Source organism: Staurois parvus, unplaced genomic scaffold (genome assembly GCF_062004578.1).
Source record: "Staurois parvus isolate SC_StPar_1 unplaced genomic scaffold, SC_StPar_1.0 ptg000432l, whole genome shotgun sequence".
NCBI lineage: Eukaryota > Metazoa > Chordata > Amphibia > Anura > Ranidae > Staurois > Staurois parvus.
The window spans coordinates 922121-944313 of record NW_028318228.1 but is presented as its reverse complement, the minus strand read 5'-3'; the positions used below and the strand labels follow the sequence as shown (position 1 = coordinate 944313).

Here is a 22193-nt window from a genome sequence, read left to right as displayed (position 1 = left end):
ATTAGATTTTTAAAATTTGTTTTACTGGGCATGTTGAATAGCAAAAACTCAAAAATATTGTTTTTTTTCCTCAAAATTGTCGGTCTTTTCTTTTCTTAGAGCAAAAAAAAAAAAAAACACAGGCAATCAAATACCATCGAAAGAAAGCTCAATTCATGGGGAAAAAAAAGGACGTAAATTTAATTTGGGTTGCATGACCACGCAATTGTCAGTTAAAGTACTGCAGCGCTGTAATGCAAAAAATGGCCTGGTCACGACGGAGGGAATCCTCAGGAAGGCAAGTGGTTAATACAGCTCTGGAATTATTTCTCAATTACTACGAAAAGAAAAAAAAATGGTGTTGCTAGCAGCAGCCAATCAGTGAATAAAAAAAATAACACCCTGCCTATGCTCAACGGATACTCCTCTGGCTTTGTAAACCTCTCTAAATATCATACTTCACAACATATAATGAACCATCATACCCTTCTGCAGCAATGGATATTTTTCTTTTAAAACAAATCCTTGTGGTAAAAACTCTGTTAAAGTACATCTGCAGCAAAATTATGGTGATTCTTCCCCTCCCCCAAGAAACACAGAATTAGTCAATGCAAAAAAGAAAAAAGAGAAAAAGCAAAAGCAAGAATCTAAAAAGGAACTGAATACAGGAAGAACATTAAAAAGAAAAGAAAATGCAGTCTGGGGGGAGGTGCGCATAAAAGGCAATAATGAAAAGAAAGGAGGGGGAAAGAGTGAGGAAGAGAAAGAAAGGATTGAAAAAAAAAAAAAAAAAAAAAGATTTTGAATAGAGAACTGTACCCAGATGAATGGTGTGTACATAAAGGAAAGATTGCCTGAAAAGAAACAGCCACATGAAATAACCTCTCCTTCACAGGCACTGCCAATCAAAACAACAATGCAAACGTTTCCATTCTTTCCTTGTGCTTCTACTTTCTGCTTTTCCAAAGTGGGCCATGGAAGAGCTGCTCAAGTGGGGGTTGGAGACTAGAATTTTAAGCGATTAACGTTGGTGCAGATTAGAAAGAGCTAGATAGATTGAGAGAGACCTGCAGGGACATGGATAAATAGTGAGATGGAGAGATGAGAGGCCGATAGATAGGCAGATATTCCGCATAATGAAAGTCTCACGGTCTAATGTTAGCGGATACTTGATTGCTGTCTCTTATCAAGATCCTTTTTTTACTTTTCTTTTATCGCTGCTCAGATTGCACTGATGTTGCCAACAACATTTCGCACTAGAGGTTTTCCAGCCAGTGCTATGTGATTTTCTTTTCAGCAATGTGACCGATTTAAAAGAGATGTATGGCCACAGCCTTTTTGGTCATGCCTCTCTTGTGGGTCACAGAAGTGCACTCACCTGCACTCTCATGTGACCCCAGAATCAGCCCGCTGTTGGCTGACATCACAGAACCGGTCCAGGCTCTGGAAGGATCCTGACAATAATGTTGGGATCCACCCAGATGCCTGACCGACAGCTGGCTCAGCCTCTCAGTGAGCTGCTGAGAGCCTGAGTCACATTATTATTATTATACAGTATTTATAAAGCGCCGATAGTTCGCTCAGCGCTGTACATTACAAAGGGGGACAGAACATGTGACAGAACAATACAAATACAATGCAAAACATGAGGGGATCGAGGGCCCTGCTCTTTCGAGCTTACAATGCTCCCGTCCCTCCACAGCTCGGAGCTCCAGTGTGCGCTGGAAGGGCAGAGCAGAGAACCAGTGACTGATAGTCACCACTCTCTGCTCAGAGAAGACCATGAACTGACTGATCAGTGGTCATGTGATCGCTCAGTTCTCGTGCTTAGAGCCGATGGGGGACAGCTGCAGCACTGTAACAGTATGGAGGTGAGTATGTATGTATGATTTTTTTTTTTTTAGAATCCTACAATTTTTCTTTAAAGCTGGTCACACATGGATTGCATTTTGGCCGTTTAAGCAGGGATTTGTTCCAAGGGTGGCCCGGTCGGTACCACCCCACTCAACAGAAGTGGACACTTCAGACCAACTTTTGTTTAAAGTGAAGCTCCACCCAAAAAGGGGAAGATCCGCTTTAAGGACTGCTCCCCCGCTCCCCATTAAGGATTGGTACCTTTTGGGGGGGGCGCGGGGGAAGCGGGTACCCGAATTTGACAGGTAAACACTCACACTTCCGGTCCGATCGCCTAGGCGATTGGAAACGGAAGGTGTCCTCCCTCCCTGTAGTCTTTTGGGACACGTGATAGGTCCCAGAAGACTACAGGACCATTCATGAAGCGCAGTGCTACTCGCACATGTGCAGTGGGGTACCCAGCCGCAAGCTATCACAGTCGAGTGCCCACACTGAAGATGCCGGCCTCCTAGAATACAGGTCGGCCGGTGAAACAGTCTGCGGGGGACATGCCGCGAGACAGGTAAGTGGATGTTTTTTTAAAAGTCAGCAGCTACAGTTTTTGTAGCTGCTGACTTATTTTTGGACAGGGTGAGTGGAACTCAGCTTTAAGGAGCTGGGTAGTACATTCACGGCCAAAAAAAGTCTGCATCCAATTAGATGCAGACACTGTTTGGGTGTTCAGACAGCCAAAACATTTAGAATATGATAGCCGGCACTGCGGATTTGCTGAGTCATGCTGCTTAGTATGGATGGAGGATCGAGTGATTTCCCTTGTTTATCCTGCAAGGCTGAACAAGAGAAAGCTTATGGCTTATCGCCAGCTTAAACCGATATTAAACCCCCAATTTTTTTTCTCTACAGAAAGGAGGCCCACACTTACATTACAATATGGTTCTTCTTTAAAGTCCTCCATTTTCTTCTTTTTAGGCTAATCTAAAAGGCGCTGTCTACTGCCTGTTTGCAGGTGTCTCCTTAGCTTTCTGGCTGCTAAGGAGACAGCTGTGATTTTATGATCCCGGCCAGTATGGTATGAGTCCATAGCAGGGGCGGACTGACCATTTGGAAACTCGGGCACTGCCCGAGAGCCCGAGGTCAGTAGGGGGCCCCATGAGATGCCCCTGGTACCTTTTTCATAGGCTTTTTTGAGTTTGGGCAAGGACACAGGGGCCCCATGATCCCCTATTGCCCGGGGGCCCCATGAGTTGTCAGTCTGCCCCTGGTCCATAGACACACACAAGTGCTCAGCATCCCAGGCAAATGATTGCTCCTCCCTCCTCCCAGAAATTTGACAGATGGTAGCAGGAGAACCTGGAAGATCAGGAAAGCAGCACAGTTTTTGGGGACCCAGCGGCGGTGACAAACAACCACAGGTAAGTGTTTGAGGATTGGGGCATGGAAAGGTAACTGGGGCCCTTTTTACCTTAAAGTGTTACTAAACCCACAACAGTCAAATCAGTCTGTATATGCAGTAAAGTATGCTTGTTATACTCACTGTGGACCTTAAGGGATTAATCCACATTGTGAAAAAGGCTGTTTGATCCTGTCTTCTCTGAACCTCCCTTTCTTTCACAGTCCCCAATCCATCTGCTGATAGTACAGTGCTCTAGGAGACACACTGCACATCCTCAGTTTAGTTGGTATGGCTAAAGTTTTTTGGGGGGTTTTGAGAGAGTGCATGTGATCAGCACAGGGCCAATAAGCAATGTCCAGACAGAGGATCAGGGGTTATGCAGCCTCATAGGACAGTCAGAGGAGAATGAAAACTCCTCCTACAACCTTTAACCAGTGCTCAACTGGACACTGATAGAAGTCACAAGACTGCTTTATACTGCCAATGAGAAAAGGTATCTAGCAGTTTATATTTACTAAAATAATTTTATTTCCAACTTTTGTGTACTGTGGAAAACCAGATGTGGGAGATCCCAGGGTCCTGGGATTAGTAACACTTTAAAGAATAATTCTTGGCATGGGTATATTATACTACATAGTTACATTGGTCTTGCTTGGACCAATGTAACTATGCACATACCATACCTGTGGGATCCCTCTAGAAGCTGAAAATCACTATATAGAAACTGCTACTACAGCGATTTCCACTAACTTTCGTGTCCCATGCCAAGTGGCTGCTCTGCTGCATTGTGAACACAGGTGGGTGTCCACTTGGCTTGGGTGCCATTAAGAGAATTGCTTTGCATTTTCTCAATTAATGCAAAGCATTCTCTGATTAGAAGAGGTGAAGAGTGTGATGTCACTGTCCCACTTTTCCACTTTGTCCAGTTGGAGAACACTTTGCATACATTCAGAAAATCTAAAGCAATTTCTGAATGGCACCCATGCCAAGTGGCTGACCTGTGTTCAGTAAGCAGAATGCAGCCGCTTGGTGAAGCAAGTGGAGATCACTGGGGTAGCCGTGTCTACTTCTGGGATTTCCAGCTTCCAGGTATGGTATATACATGGCTACATTGGTCCAGGCTATAACCACTTATAAAATACCAGCATTTGAATTATCCTTTAAATGCAAAAAATGCAATAAGGTAAAAAAAAAAAAAAAATTAGTACACATTTGAGCATTCTTACCAATACTGAGGGGTGAAAAACACACCTGTGTGTAACTGCAGTGAGTGAAGGTTGAAGGTGGAAGACCACCAGGGGCGGACTGACAACTCATGGGGCCCCTGGACAATATGGGGCCCCTGTACCCTTGCCCAAACTCAAAAAAACCTATGAAAAAGGTACCAGGGGCATCTCATGGGGCCCCCTACTGACCCTGGGCCCTCAGGCATTGCCCGTGTTTCCAAATGGTCAGTCCGCCCCTGAGGACCACATGTGATTTTACCCTTCTGTATGGTCTATTCAGTTAAATACTGCTAAGGGGGAATTATCGGATAAAAGTTTGTGTCTGAATAAGAAAAAACTACCATCTTCCTGAAGTGGAAGTTCCTTCTAAAGACGTGTGTTATTAGACACAACTGCCATGATTAACAATTACTGCTATGCACAGTCACTGCAATAATAACCACTCATGATATGACTTTATACATTCCACACCTTAATGCATTTGGATAAAAGGATTCATCAAGATAAATCCTGAAACAGAAGATTCAAAAATACTTAGTTGCTGTGGAAATACGCCTTGTATAAACAGACAGGTTCTAACTGCCCGAGTAATCTGTTGCCGACTATGGTGCTAAAAGTAGTAGGATTGCACTGCAAAAACACCCCCAACCACAAGGTCAGTGGGGGACAGTGGAGAACATTGCACACATGCTTCCACCTGCAAAAGCATTGGTGATCTGTCAAGTATACTTTAGGGCCCATTCACATCATATACATTGAGCTGATTCCAGTGGTCTCAATATATACACAAGGTAATTTGTCTTGAGGCCTATGAGTTCAGTTCACACCACAGCACTGCAGTGGTGTGTGCTGGAAAAAGTAAGTAATCCTTTACATTTTTTCAGCACTGTGTGCTGTAACACTACATTGCGACCTCCTGCAGATAATAAAGATCAATGTAATTTTGTGACATTTCAATAAAGTTGATAAAAGTAAACAGTACAGTACATAATTTAGAATGCACAGACAGTGCCCCCTTCACAGCACATACTAGAGGCCACTGTATACCATGGCCACTGGTGTGATGGAGCCCTTAATATGCAATTGTTTGATAAAAAGCTGAAAATATTTTAAACTGAGGTTAACAATTCAGCTTGCCAAACATTCATGTTTAAAGTGTTTGTGAACCCTTACATATACCCCATAAAGAGACTGGCCTCAGATGATACACAGAGATTAAACAAATCCTCCTACACATGTTGTATCGGTTTATCTTCTCTACATCTGTTCAAAGTGCTGAATTTAAAAAGATTGTCTGAGAGTTCAGAAAAAAAAGGAGCAGAAAGCTGAAATTACACACTGCACAGCTCAGTGAGGAGAGCTCTGAAAGTTGGAGAGAAGAGACACACCCCCTTCCACACAGCTCACAAGAACAGAGCTGAGGCTGTCACTCTACTGGAGGTCCCTCCCCTGTCACCATTTTTTCTCCGTGTCAGAAAAACTTGTCACAAGTGACCCATACTGATAGCAGAGGAACAAAGCAGCAGACAGAAATGACACTTAGTGCTTTTAAATGTGACAAGTACACACTATAGAGGGATATGCTTTGCTCATATTTTATGTCAGAGGTTTACAATCACTTTGAAGCTGGGTACACACGTTCCAGATTCAGATAGTGTGTACTGCTGTCCTTACAACAGGTCTAAGGACTGGCTTTTGCTGAAGGCACATGTTGGAAAACCAGCATCCGATCAGCGCTCAAAGTCACTGGCTGCGAGCGCTGATTAGTGTGTTCTGGAGGGGAGAGTCCCCCTGTCAGAACACAAAGGCATAGTAGGAGAGATCACTGCACCAACATCGCTTAATTAGTGCAGCAATCGCTCAGTTTTTTTTTTGTTCAGCCCGCTGGTTTGAATGAAAAAAAAAAAAAAAAAACCTCAATGTGTGTACCAGGCTTAAGTGATCACAGAGAGGAGATGAGCAGCAAAGGAAGACTCTGCTTATCTTAAGGAAGAATAACATTGACCAGGACAAGTTTTTTAATCAGTGCAATTGGTTATTCCCCCTGAGAGTGGTTGGCCAACAGTGGTGTGCAGGACCTGTGGACATGATAAATCAGCCGCATCAGACAACTATCATGTCATGTCTACAGTCTGCTTTAGGGTCCTATCAAACACCTGCGTCTACTCCATTCAGCATGGAGATCCATGAACTGATCCTCTGCTAAATCGGAGCTGAACAGGACAGGTGTAACTTTGCTGACATCCATGCTGTTCACTATTTTGCCCACATTTTGACAGCAGAAATTGACAGACATGATAGATTTTTGGGCAGACAGATCCATCACTTTTAGGCCTGGAAAAATGGAAAGGGATGCACTTATGAATGGACTCAGAGGTAAGCGAATATAAACGAACGCATGTTTGTTTACAACCACCTGCCCACAGACTTGCACAGAGCTTTCAATCAGGTCCAACCTGAAAACCTGATAGGCGGACATGATATGAAAGCCCTTGTGAAAAGGGTTTTATTCTGTTGCCTAAGTCGTAACTTTTGTAGAGAAAGTTAGGAAGCCTCTGAATGGCCACTTTAGCCAACACTTCTGCCTGTATACATATGGAGCAGTTTACACCTATGGTGATATGCTCACATGGACTGCATTACTGGAAGATAGCATTTCACACATACAATATAGCAAATAGCTAGAGAGAACATCACATAAAACTTTCCAACACATGACCAACCTATTACTGTCCACCAAGAAGAAAAAACTGTACAGCTGAATGTGCTCTGTAACAGTCTTTATTCTAATAGATAAAAAGCTTCAGAGACTGGAATATCTTTTTTCCACGAAGAAAGAGGAAAAAAATAGTTGGTTACCAAATTATTCAACATCCTTCTTCCAGCAGTCAGTGTAACCCTTGGATGACCAGTGTCTTTAGCACTGCTTGTCTGGTATTGTCAGACATACAGAACAGTATGGAAATACTTACTGATTAACATGGAGTGTTGACTTCCGGGACCAACTGCTGTCTCGTTTTCACAACTGTTTTGTCTAGAGGGAATAAAAATGACATATTGCATTAAAATGTTTGTGATCTATACAGTTCTCTGCTGCCAATGAAAACAAATGTTTAATTAGCATATGAAGTAGCTGGCTATGGGGCAAGTCATGTTAATCAAGGTATACCTCTACAGTCAATAATAACATTTTGATATGATAATAGAATTTACTGTATATTGTGTTCACCTTCCCTGCAGATAAAGAATAGAGCATGAGATAATCTGTTTAACATTTCGGACTAATGACGGCTCTAATCGAGCAGTAAATGCAAGTCTTGTGAGCCCACTAGTCAAAGTGATGAAGTTTTCTAAAACAATCATCAAAGCCCACCACCATCATTTTTAGATTGATCATTGCCTTGCTATATGGATTATAATCATAGAGACATTCCAAAACAATGTGGATACAGACAGGGGCGGACTGACCATTTGGAAACTCAGGCACTGCCGAGGGCCCGGGGTCAGTAGGGGGCCCCATGAAATGCCCCTGGTACCTTTTTCATAGGCTTTTTTGAGTTTGGGCAAGGACACAGGGGCCCCATGATCTCCTATTGCTCGGGAGCCCCATGAGTTGTCAGTCCGCCCCTGGATACAGATATATCCCATATAAATGGACCAGCCGGATTGGGAAGGTTTGGGTTCACGGCTGCTTCACTGTGAATCCCATTCAAACCTATCTGACCCAAATTCATTCATGTGGAAACTCACCAGAACAAAATTCTTTGCAACCGTAATGTACCCCATGGCCTTTAAACTTAGGTCAGCTGGCTTAGAAGGATCAATAATGATGGCTTTGTTATGTGCCAGTCCTCCCACACTATAAAAGGGTGGGTTCCCAGCAGCCATTTGTCAGTGTGTGTTGCAGTCGTTTAGTGAGAGGTGTCTGTGTAGTTGCATTAGAGTACTATATTGCTCTTAAAGCGGAGTTCCACCAAAAAGGGGAAGTTCTGCTTTAAAGATTGGTCCCCCACTCCCCATTAAGGATTGACACCTTTGGGGACCAGGGGAGGGGTTATAATGGGTACCCAAATTTGACAGGCACCCGCTCCCACTTCCACTGCGGTCGCCCCTAGGCGAACGGAAACGGAAGTTGTCCTCTTACCCTCCCTCCCCGAAGTCTTGTGGGACACATGACAGGTCCCAGAAGATGACGGGGCCATTCAGGAAGTGCAGCGCTACTCGCTCATGCGCAGTGGGCACCCGGCTGTGAAGCCACAAGCTGTCACAGTCGGGTGCCCACACTGAAGATGCCGGCGCCTGGAATACAGGATGACCGGTGAAACGGGCTGTGGGGAGGACACTGTGGGATCGTGGAACAGGTAAGTGGCTGTTTTCTAAAAGTCAGCAGCTACAGTTTTTGTAGCTGCTGACTTATTTTTTTTACAGAGTGAGTGGAACTCCGCTTTAATTCCTGTGGACTGCAGTGTGGTGGGCTATATATCCTCGTGTAGCCTTCCCACCCAGTTCACAGTTCAACAGTGGTTTTTTTTTTTTTTAGGAGTACCTTTTTGTTTTGCCCCACCTCTTGCAGTTATGTTTTATTATTCTTATTGGGGTTTATTTTCTTTACTTACACATTTATCAATTTTTTTAAATGTCTTTCTAGGTTAAAAATGAGTTGAGGTGTAGTAAGTCACTGTATATTTTTGGGGAGGTTTACATTATTATGCTAGGGCCTTTAAAAAAAAAAAAAAAGAGAATTAAACCAACCTCACCTTATGGCCCAACAAAGCTGGCTATATGCTTGTCCAGCCACTGGACTAAAATTCCAGTGCTAGCTGCTCTCTAATTTCAAGCAAATGCATACCTGACTTCTATAATTTGAAAATTTAAGGAATACATTAGGATGGGAAGGGGTTCGAGGAATATGAGATTGTGGTTTTGAAGTGGTTTTGTGTAATTTGCTTTGACATTTTATTAAAAACTTAAAAATGCAGTGTCGTGCTGCCAAAAAAAAAAAAATAAATAGAAAGGGAAGAAGCAGCTCACAAACTATACTAATAAACCGTTTATCACTTGCCTATCTGTATGAAGTTTTCGGCTTTAGCTTTAATTTTCTTTAGAGTAAACGTTCCTACAGGTTTTAGATCTGCTGCGGCTGCTATTTTCCCCAGTCAATCAACTGCTCGGTTCTCTAGGGACTCTCACTCCTGATTGGCTGAGGGAGCAGCGGAAGTCATGGGCTCCAGCTGCTGTCAATCACAGACAGTGAGCCAATCAGGAGAGCGAGGGAGGGGGTGAGCTCTGTGTGTGAATTGACACGTAGAGCCTTGGCTTGGGAGCACGGCTGCTGCGGTGCCCCCATAGCAAGCTGTTTGCTATGGGGGCACCTGACAGGAGGGGCCAGGAGCGCCGGGAAAAGGAGGATCCGAGCTGCTCTGTGCAAAACCATTACACAGAGCATGTAAGTATAACATGTTTTTCTTTTTTTATTCTTAAAAATAACAAAAGGACTTTAGTATCATTTTAAGCATATTTCCACATTTGCAGCCAAATTGGAAAAACATAAATGGCGGACCGCAGTCCGGAACCAGACCGAGGGACAGTCACCATATCAACAAGTGGCCGACCGTCAGGCCCACCAACATGAAGACTCCCACCCCCTGCCTCAAGCCGCAGAGAGCGGAAGTCCCCGCATACCAACAAGCCGGGCAATCACCAGCTTCCGCCCCCCAGTCCCGACCCGCAGCCCCCTACTCCCCGCCCACTGCAAGGACAACATCGGCAGCCAGGTGGGAGGCCCAGAAGAGGACACCCAGCAGCAGCAGCGGCACGGCCACAGTCTGGGCAGGACTGCCCCTCCATGGGTGGGGCATGAGGAGCTGCAGATAGGGACCAAGGGGCAGGAGCCAGCGACCTCCCAGCCAGTCAACATGCAAAGACCTCCATTCTCTGCAGCTCAAGACAGAAAGTGGGAGCCCCCCCCCCCACTCCAGCAAGCCAGGCAATTGCCCACCTGCCAACACAACAACCTAGGCAGCTCCCCCCCCCCACACCCCACCCACCATGAGGACGACACCGGTGGTGGGCCAGAGACCCAGGAGAGGATGCCCCAAAAGGATTAGTGTTTCTGCCCTGCCTAAGCTACCATAGGACCGTACAGGGGAAGGCTTGCATTAAAAGGGGCTTGGTGTTGTTTTAAAGGGTGCTGTGTTAGGGGTGCTGTGTGGTTTAGGGGCACTGTGTTGTGTTAAAGGGCAATGTGATGTTAGGGGCGCTGTGTTGTGTTAGGGGTGCAGTGTTAGGGGTGCAGTGTTATGTTAAAGGATGCTGTGTTATTCTAGGGGCACTGTGTTGTGTAAAGGGGTGCTGTGTTGTGTTAAGGGGTGCTGTGTTGTGTTAGGAGCGCTGTGTTGTGTTAGGGGGAGAGGTGTTGTGTTAAGGGGAGCTGTGTTGTGTTAAGGGGAGCTGTGTTGTGTTAAGGGGAGCTGTGTTGTGTTAAGGGGTGCTGTGTTGTGTTAAGGGGTGCTGTGTTGTGTTAGGAGATGCTGTGTTTTGTTAAGGGGTGCTGTGTTGTGTTAAGGGGTGCTGTGTTGTGTTAGCAGATGCTGTGTTTTGTTAAGGGGTGCTGTGATGTGAAGGGGAAACGAGGACACTGTGGGACTTCTTTAAAGAGGGGACTGATGTAGAGGGGACTACAGTGTGAAAGGTACGCTAATGATCATAATGTACCGGGGGACTGTGATGTGTTATATCGCTAGCGAGATTCATACCTCTGCTGGAAGGAAAGTTTGCTGACCGGACCTCTGTGAATTTTAATTCAAGACCCCTGATCTATACAGTAGTGTGTGTGTGTGTGTGTGGGGAGGGGGTCTCAAATTTGACTGCAAAAGTGGCAATACACTAAGTTTGGGTTTTGAAAATTTTAAACAGGATTTGAACCCCCCCGTGACTCAAACCAGGCAGATTCGACCAACCCTAGTACTAGGTAGAATTTCTTTTCCAGAACTCTCTGTAATACATCAACACTTACCGAAAATGAAGCTTGCACAGCTGCCTGCCCTCTATTGTCCAGGGAGATTTTAAAAGCTAAAGTGTACCTGTGTCAGAAATTTGGAAGCTGCTACTGCTGACTTGTTTTCAAAGCTGTGGGCTCTGTGCGGTCATTCTGATCTGGCCTAATTCTCCTGTGAGTCATAGACCTACGCAACCAGGAATCCAGCGATATCTGACAAGTCTAAGCTCACATTGCTGCATACAGGATCCAGTTCACCAAGTCAAAGTAAATCCAAAGACAAAACATTTTTCTTCAGTTTGGGACAAAGTAGGGAATGTTTAAAACCTGTATTTTTTTTTTCTACCTGTCTCTCCAAAGTAAAGGTAAATCTCTTGGTAGACATTCTCCTACTTTCTAATCTGTGACAACTGTAACATTTGATTTCCTACAGTGTCATCATCAGGTCATCAGTACAAATACAAAAGGGTGGAATCTCCACAGCAGGACCCGGATGGCACTAAGCATCAACAGGGTGGTCTCCTTTAATCTGCGGTCAATTTTGTTCTTCTGACTCACAGTGCAAAGTCGGCCATAGACGATGTGAAAACCAACATTATGAATCGTTCATTTTGTGCTTCATTAGGGTGCCAGCTGTGACACGCAATTTGTGTCCTGCAATCGAAAATGCCTGATCCAACTTGATGTAGAAAAATGAAACAATGGATGGCACAATCGTTCGAGCTATTTTCAGTTTTCACTCAACAGAACTTTTGGATTTCGACTCCTCTGTGGCCTGCTTTAGTGTGCTTAGAGGTTTAGAAAGTCATTTATAACGAACATACTTTATAAAGAACCTATGCATGGTAATGACCACCACAGGATTTAACAATCTATAGCAAACATTTCACAGAAAATCAACCACACAGCCAGCAACACATTGTTGAACAATAAAGGAATAGAGTATTAAGTTAGCTATGCTAAATAAAAGGAAGCCATTAAGTTTTCTCCTACTCGTGAACTACACAGCATCTATTATCTTTTGTATCACTTGACCCTCTCTTTTAGATTGTAAGGTATAACGAGCAGGGCCATCTCATTCCTCCTGTATTGGATTGGATTGTAACTGTACTGTCTGCCTCATATGTTAAAGCGCTGTGCAAACTGTTGATGCTATATGAATCCTGTACAATATTAATAAGTCCTCATGCACACTGAACGTTCTTACAACGGCTGTTTTTGGCTTTTGACGTTTTTTTCTACAGCCAGTAAACTCCCCAGCATGTTATCCTATGTGTCCATGCATAATCAACGTTTTTTGGCGGGGTTATTGTTTGGCTGGAACAAAAAACCAGGACTAGTGGGCTTCTAGAGAAGTTTTTTAGCTGTAAAAACGCTGCTAACCGGCGTTTCTAGACTTTTTTTGACTAAAAAACAAACAAAAAACACTAACAAACCCGGAAAAACAGCGCTACACGCGGAAAAAGCTAATGCAAAACCGCTAAAAAACTCATGCTTTTAACATGACTTTACACGGCTAATGTTACCAGCGTTATCAAAACGTCCCGTGTGCATGGAGCCTAATAATAATCTACAATTTTTCAGCTCAGAACTGAGTGCCTTTTTTTGCCCAGGGAGGAGTCTGTAAATCATGGCTGAATGTATGCAACATAGCTTGACACTGAAATAGTCCGGAGGGCTCACTGGTAGTCAAGTTGAAGTCCTCCATCTCCACAGTCATGAGCCCTGTAAATGACACATGACAGACTTAGCCTTGTTTTTTGTCCCATTACCCAAGCAAAGGGGAGTATGAAGATAGATCAGGCACTAGAGATCAAGTGTTTAACCGCTTCAGTACCGGGCACTTTTACCACCTTCCTGCCCAGGCCAATTTTCAGCTTTCAGCGCTGTTACACTTTGACAATTGCACGGTCATGCAATGCTGCACCCAAGCTAAATTTGTATAATTTTATCACACAAATAGAGCTTTCTTTTTGTGGTATTTAATCAGCATTGGGTTTTTTATTTTTTTGCTAAATAAACAAAAAAAAAAGGCAGAAAATGTTTTGCAAATAATTGTTCTTCATAAATTTATGTAAAATTTAATATTCTATATTTTGCTACATTTCTTTGCTGAAAATGACTAAAATCAGTGTTTATTTAGTCTGTAGTAAAGTTTATAGAGTCAATAAATGATAGTATATATCTGAAAATTGATCAGTCCTGATGTACTGACAGCCGATCTCATTTCTTCAAGCCCACAAATGTCAGGACAGTACAAATACCCCACAAATGGCCCCTTCTTGGAAAGTAGACAGTCCAAGGTATTTAGTAAGCGGCTTGGAGAGTTTTTTGAAGTTGTAATTTTGTGTCATAATTTTTTTGAAAATTAAGTAAAAAAAACATTTTTTTTTCCAATACGGTCAACAGTGCACTACAGTGTCATCACTTAACTGGTGGGGTGGTGATCTAGGACACCGACTGGTGACAGTATGGGACAAAAAAATGTTAATCTTTTATTTTTTAGTTAAAATTTTTTTTAAATTATTTTACATTTGTTTTCTTTATTTTTACAATTTTTTTACTCACTGTGACCAGAGCAATATAATGTTACCATGGGGAAGTGATCAGGATTATTATTTTTTTTTTTACACATTAAGAGTGCTTATAGCAGTGAATTTCACTGCTATAAGCAAGCATTATACTGAATGAAATTGATTCATTTAATTTTGTTGGGATTAGCGGTGATTGGCCACAGCTAATCACATGGTACAGATGGGCTGTGATTGGCCCTGTCTGTACCATGTGACCAATCCCAGCTAACAACACAATTTTAAAAAAAATGACATGAATCGAAAGTATACATTGTTTATAATAGTCAGGTGATCTGCTGTGATTAGTCACAGCGATCACATGGTACAGGCAGCAGGTCAATACACTGATCAGTCATTGGTGGCAGATCATGCCCACTGCACAGCTGCGCGTGAGGCTCAATCTGGGAGGATGTCAAATGAGGTTCCCCCAGAACAACAAAAGTCCCGCCCGGCCTATAGAAGTGGTTAAACAGCCAAAGTCAATGTTATATTTTAATATTAATCTGCACTCTAAGGGATTTCTACTTGGTGAACAAACTGCATGCCCAAGTACTATTTTGGGTGACAGATTCTCTTAAAGTGACTCTCTCTTGAAAGAGGTCACCAGCACAACAGAGGTCACATCGCTTTCTGTAACTAAGACATGATCACTGAAAAAAAGCTTTGGACCCATTCTGGAAATCCTTGGTATGCTGGGGACATACCTTTCGGTTTGATTGTCTTTGGTCTCCAGCCGGTGGTCGCTGCAACACTTACATTTACAACCAATTTCAGGAACAAGTGCATTGGGAATATTGTGTTTGGATCTGTCATGGAAGAGGTATAGGAGCTGCCATTGCTGGAAATGAATGCCTGAATTCCTATTCTCTATACTTGTTCTGGGTCAGTAACTCAAGAAGAGTTGAAGCCATCTATGATCTGAAAGCATTTTCAGAATGAAGTCAGTGGCAGCCTCCATGGTTCTCTTATGACATTGACAGGTACCCATAATGGCCTCAATTAGGCAGATTCTACCTGTCCTCATAAAAAGAAGAGAAGAAGCACCATCTTAATGCAGCAATAAAAACAAATAATTTATATCCACAAAATTGGCAACTCAAAATAGTAGTCAAATGAGCGCTTGTCAACCTGTTGTCAACTGCTGTGCCACTCCAGTCCGGTCCCGGTGCAACCAGTTTGACAAGCACTCATTTGACTACTATTTTGAATTACCAAATTGTTGGAAATAAATTGTTTTTATAGCTGCACTTAGATGGCGCTGCTTCTCTTCTTTTTATGGTTTACACAGAGTCTCTTCTAGCTGTTTTTGAATCAGCTGCCACAAGTCAAGCATTGTTGGATTATCTCTTACCCACCTTTGGACTCTAAGGACTTGACTCATGTGGTTTGTTTACTAGCCATCATAAAATACATCTGGACTATTTCTTCTTAGTGCACCAAATATCTCTCCTGTTCTACCTGTATCCAGACTGCTGGTTTGTAAGATTGGAGTACTAATGTAACATATCTAGAATAGCATGAATGAAAAATTGTGACCATCTCCTCTCCTGAAAAAAAATATCTTCCCTTATACTGGCCTTTTCACATCAACACTCACCTCATACTTCTATTCTAGGGGGAACAAACTGTGGACATGTCTACAAACTAAAGACCCATCTGTTGATTCAAGACTATGGTAGTCATTAAGTCATTATTGATAGTGTGGCTGACTCATTAAATTAGGAGAAAACACATGGGCTGGCAAGTATTGTCTGTGCACTGCTTTCAGTCTTTAGAGGAAGTGTGCTATAAAAAAAGTATCATTTTTCACTATTTTTATTATATAGGCCAGAAACCTCAACTAAACAGCTGTACAGGCTCCATGTGCAGTAACTATACATTGTTAGTAGGCTATGTATGCTTAGCACTCAGAGGCCTTTGCATTCTCGAAGCACCAACTCCCCTTTATAAAACAAAGGGGAAGTTTTTCTAAAATTGGAGAACTCAGAATCTGGTGTGCGGTCCATGGTAGCCAATCAGCTTCTATCTTCAGCTTTGTTCAATTAATCTTTGGCAATAAAGCCTGAAAGCTGATTGGTTTCTATGCAGAGCTTCACCAGATTTTGCACTCTCCAGTTTTAGTAAATGAACCCTAAAAAGAGTAGAAGATGTAGTGTTGGATTATCACTATTAATCGGTCTTAGATTAGCTATATTAGATTACTTTTTCAGATGTATTAGATCTTTTACAATACAAGCCCCAGTCTCCCAAAGGTGATTTACAAGCAGTACTATGATATTATTGATCTGTTTCACCGCCCATTACTTTTATCATTAGGTAACATCTTCAAGGATAGCCCCTTCACTGGACCTAAAACTGCTATGAAAGGAATGATATAAATCAAACAATGTGAATGTTTTCAGCAGAAATGCATCAGGCTGAGTATATGAAACAAAAGCCAACAAATCAGTGGAATGGTATCAGGGATGCTAGAGACTTGGCAGACAGAAACTAATTTGATCATTTTAAAAAATTACAGTTGATTAAACTGAAAGGTGAACTAGACAACCTGGTGCTGGCCATAGCATTAATGTAAGCAGAAATGGGAAGGCCAACTGAAATGTGAAGTGGATATGCATGTGTCAGTTTCAGGGGGGATTTCTCAATGTTAATTTCTGAAGTATTGGTACCCTTCATGTACTTTCCGCTTTCCATGCAAATTTTGTATGATGCTTTTAAACAACATATTATCTAAAGTATTCATTCTCAGCCAGGGTTCTGTGGAACCCTAGGGTTGGGATGATCAATAGGTTGCTAGGGGTTTCTTGAGCTGTGGTGAACCCTGGCTCCAGCATATCCCAAGCATAACCCTGGCTCCAGCATATCCCAAGCATAACCCTGGCTCCAGCATATCCCAAGCATAACCCGGCTCCAGCATATCCCAAGCATAACCCTGGCTCCAGTGCCACTTGGCAGGACCAGCTAAACTGCATGATCCTTTTAGTTGTCTGTAAAAAGGTAGAAATCTGACCCTTCTACCTCGTTAGGGGCCTACTTCTCACTAACCTCCAATGAATTCATGTTAGCAGGGGATCCCTGAGACTTACAAAATATTTCAAGGGTTCCACTACTAGTGTAAAGAGGTTGAGGAAGGCTAATCTAAGGAAACCCACAGACATACAGTCCCAGGCATTATTATTATACAGGGTTTATATAGCACCAACAGTTTGCTCAGCGCTGTACATTGCAATGGGAGACAATACACGAGACAGTACAATAACAATACAATGCGACACACGAGGGGTTTGAGGGCCCTGCTCCTTGGAGCTTACAATCTAGGAGGGAGGGGATAGTGGTACGGGAGGAATAGCTGTGGGGGATGGAGTGGTAGGAAGAGTGGAGGAGATTGGCAATTAGCTGAGGGAGGGGTAGGCTTCTCTGAAGAGGTGGGTTTTCAGGGTGTGCCTAAAGGAGAGAAGAGTAGGTGATAGTCTGATGGATTGGGGTAGGGCGTTCCAGAGGATGGGGGAAGCCCTGGAGAAGTCCTGGAGACAGGCATGGGAGGAGGAGACCAGGGAACTAGAGAGTAGGAGGTCTTGTGAGAAGCAGAGAGTGCGTTTTGGGTGGTATTTGGATATCAGGGCGATGATGTAGTTTGGGGCAGTGTTATGGACAGCTTTGTACGTCAGTGTTAGCATTTTGAATTTTATCCGTTGGGCATTCGGAAGCCAGTGGAGGGATTGGCAGAGAGGGGTGGCGGATACGGAGCGGTTAGTAAGGTGGATGAGTCTGGCCGCAGTATTCAGGATAGACTGAAGAGGGGATAGCCTGTGGTGAGGTAGGCCGGTGAGGAAGGAGTTACAGTAGTCAAGTCGTGATATAATAAGGGAGTGAATGAGTTGCTTAGTAGTTTCTGGGGTTAGGAACGTGCGTATTTTGGAGATGTTGAGGAGGTGGAGTCTGCATGAGTTTGTCAGCGATTGGACATGGGGCTGGAAGGACAGATTAGAATCTAGGATGACACCAAGTACTCTGGCTTGCGGGGTGGGACTGATGGTGGCATTGTTGGTCGCGATGGAGAAGTCGGGGGGGGGGCGCGAGCTGGGGGGAAAACTAGGAGTTCGGTTTGATCTGATCTAGGTCTAGAAGTACCTAAAGACATTATTGCTCAACATTTCTCAGGAATAATAATGATTGGACACAATCACCATTGTTTCTCTTTACACATTCTGCAGGCAGCAATGAATTTCATTCTCCTACCTCCCCTGTACACAGGTGTAAACAGGAAAGCTTGGCTGACAATCATTCCTGTGTTCCGGAGGAATGAACCAACACATGATGGATGGAAGTAGAGTCATGCCAAGGTCAACCACCCTCTTATCTCTACGGCTGACCCTAAACAGGGCTGTACAAATCCAACTAGAGATATATAAAAAAAAAAAAAGGCACTGCACCATTTACAAAAACCTGGTGCCTATCTTTTATGACATTTATGTGTCATTCCTGCCCGACTCCAGTCCAGTGCTTTCTATTTTCAACGGATTGTCTTCTGAATTGTATATTAAAGACTATGTAAACCCAACATTTGATATTCCTGATATGTGCATGCTGTACCTTGTGCTTGTATATTGCCCTCTCTACTGCTTCCTTTGTGTGAAATCCCTGTTGTTGCTGCCAGTCTCTCTGCTTTCCTTTTAAAAACTGACCACACTGGGCATGAGAGCAGAGATTGGTCAGTTCTCTAGCTGTACTAGGAATTCAGTGCGCTCCAATGACCACACAATGGCACATTCGCAAAAGGCCATTACAGCGATAAAAAAAAAAAAAAAAGAATACTGTATATAAAAGATTTAGGCCAGTCAAGGAATGCTAGACCTTCACTGCACTCACATACTATATCTCAGCTCATTTATTTTATTGAGACTCTGAAAACAATACATGCAGCATTTACAATGGCTGAAAATAAAACACATATCTGGGAGTGCAGGCTGGGATTATGCACTATGTGTTTCCCTAAACAGAGGACTGGAGAGAGGATAAGGGAACAGGAAAGATAAATTTAGAACACCTAAAATCCATCCATCATTCTGGGCACCCATTTCCTTCAAGGAAACTATAAAGACCAACCAAGATTTTTGCTTCAAGATAATCTACAGATTTCCAACTGCTTAACAGAGAACCAATTACTGGTGCAGACTCAAAACTTAATTTCTATTTTCCATTTCGTGCAGATTGGATTTCACCCAAGTCAATTCTCACTAAATTTGTATGTGTAGATTTTGTGAGCTTTTTTTCCGTGGTAAATTTTAACATTTAAAGTGGTATTAAACACAAAAGCAAAAATGTAATCTACTGCAGATTACCAATTAGATGTGGTGGTTGCATTATTTTATTTTTCATAGACCTTTTTCCTTCGGTTTTCACTTGGTGATCTGGCCAGTAACACATCTACTGTATTAGAGTGCCTCCACTTTGGATGAAGTAGCACAGGATAGGGCAGCTTTGGACAGCAGCATTGTCAATCTAGGGTGAAGGAAGTGTTAGATGTACTAGCAGATTTAAATACACTATCAAATTAAAGCCAACCCCCAGATACTTTATAGGCAGTTACAGCAGTTTTTTTTTCCTTTTGGGTTAAAGGTTTTACAGAAACAAATAAATGTTGATCATTGTAAGCACCCCTGCCAGTGTTAAATGGTTTGTCTCTAGCTAATGCACATTCTTCTGTTCTTCTGCAAAACAACAAACTTACTGGCCAGATCACCAGATGAAAATAGAAAGAAGATCAAAAAAAAAAAAAAAATTAATGTAGACATCACATCTAAGAATTGGTAGGCTGCAATATAATAAAATGTTTGCTCCTGCGTTTATTACTGTGTGTGTGTGTGTGTGTGTGTGTGTGTGTGTGTGTGTGTGTGTGTGTGTGTGTGTGTAAAAGCGCTGTGTAAATCGGCTATACAAGTACCCGAAATAAATAAATTTCGGCTTTAAAGTGTTACTAAACCCTGGACTCTGCATTTCCTATATCTGGTCTACCACAGTACACACAACATGGAAATGCAATTATTTTAGTAAATATAAGCTGCTAAATACCTTTTCTCATCAGCAGTATATATCAGTCTTGTGACTTATATCAGTGTCAAGCTGAGCACTGGTTAAAACTTGGAGTTTTCATTCTCCTCTCACTGTCCCATGAGGCTACATAACCCCTGACCCTCTGTTTGGACAGCACTGATTGGCCCTGTGCAAATCACATGCACTCTCCCAAGAAAAAAAAAACCCTCTACCGATACACACCTCACTGAGCATGTACAGAGTTACTCCAAGAGCTCTGTGCTATGCGCAGATGGATTGGGGACAGCAGAAGGGGAGGATCAGAGAAGACAGGATCAAACAGGCTTTTCACACAATGCGGAGGATTAACCCCTTTGGTTCCACAGTGAGTATAACAAGCATGCTTTACTGCATATACAGATTGATTTTACTGTTGTGGGTTTAGTAACACTAAGGATAAAATTTAAAAAAAATCTTAAATTATTTTATTACATTGTAAAAAGTATCATAATGCATATTTTGAGAAGGGGAGTATAATTGTCCCTTTGTAAGTAAAACCATATACTACTTCCAAGAAAATATAAAGCATTACTGAAGGAGATGATACATTTATTTCCCAGCAATCCATATTTTAATGTAATCCAAGTTTTAATGTTCAAACCTACTTAGGGAAGTCTGCATGATATATGTAAATGTCTGCTGGGTGCGTTGGGGAATTTTTGGACAGTTTCCTGTTGTGTTACACGATGCTCAAAGTTCACAGCCTGTGTGACCATATATTGTGCATTATTAATGTGTGTCAGTGCTTAGAATGGAAGAGTTTCTCACATCGTATATTCCAGCCTTGCTCAACCTTTTTAATATGGAGGAACCCTTGAAATAACTTTTTGTCTTCAGGGAATCCCTGCTAATAATTATATTTACAGCTCACAGTAAATTATTGTGATAGTCAGTAGGAAGAATGCTTCTTACATTTGTAGTCATTGTCAAGAATCCCCCTTACAGATAGCTAAAAAGATCATTGGTGTCAGTGGGGATTCATCTGAGAAGCCAAAATCTCTTATTATTATCATACAGGATTTATATAGCCCCAACAGTTTGCTCAGCGCTTTACAATATAACAGGAGACAATACAGCAACAATACAGTTCAATACAAGAGGGATTTGAGGGCCCTTATCTTGGAGCAATCCTGGTTGAGAAACCCTGGTACACTGTAGAAGCACCTTTACGCCTGTTTGGCGTACCCACAGTTTTCAAACAGTTAATTTGCAGTTTCCCATAGACTTTCTATTAGGTTGCACGTTTTTTGGTGTGTTTTCTGAAAGCGCAGCAAAAGTCCTGCATGCTGCATCTCTGATGTGGTTTCAGAAAACACCCCAAAAACACTTGACCTAGTAGAAAGGGTGTGGGAAACTGTGCATCAACCGCACAAAAACCACAGGTCAGGCCAAACCACAGCTCTGCAGTGTGAAACCCGGCCTTAAGACTTTTTTTTTTTGTTTCAGGTGTACCAGAAATGGGTAAAAACCCATCAGAAAGATTCAGTTAGAACCCCTTTATTGGAAGATTAGCGGTTTGCATCCCGTAGGAGGAATCTACCTGCATTCTGTCACATAGACACATAAAAGGAAGAGGAAATCTCTCCCAACTATAAAAGGTAATCCTCACTTGCCTCAGTTGTATTGGAAGATTTGCCAAAATAGTGAAAGTAAATCCCTCCAGTGGGAACAAAACCAGCAATAAAAAAAGTCCACTTTTTGAAAAAATAAATTAATAATAATTGTTCATATTTTTGAAAAACCAACATTAATGTATTATTTTGTAAATGAGTCTGCAAAGCACTGTAACCACGATCCACCAGGTACAATGTCTGGCTCCGGCACTCTTCCTCCTACTGAGGTACGGGCTTTCAGTTAGAGAGCTGAAGGAATTGTCAAAGGAGAAATACAAGTCTGTCTGCAGCGATGGAAGGTGGGACCTGTAGTTCCTTCATTCGCAGATCTCTGTGAATAAATTACGTAATTGTGTGGGTGTGGCCCCACACAACAGCGCCGATTTTAAATCTGAAAGCTGCTGTGGGGGAAGCACACTGTCGGAACGGCGGCCTTGTTGGGGATGGGGGTTTCCTTGACACAAT

At 42.6% G+C, this 22193-nt stretch overlaps 1 protein-coding gene across 1 annotated transcript in view; it reads right to left on the bottom strand.

The window, feature by feature from the left end:
- The window catches only part of ZNF710 (zinc finger protein 710), a 188247-nt gene that overhangs the window by 132737 nt on the left and 33317 nt on the right, over window positions 1-22193 (bottom strand). Inside the window, exon 2 of the mRNA XM_089687625.1 lies at window positions 7425-7486. The gene's annotated coding sequence lies outside the window, so the exon portion shown is untranslated. The remainder of the gene's footprint in view (window positions 1-7424; window positions 7487-22193) is intronic.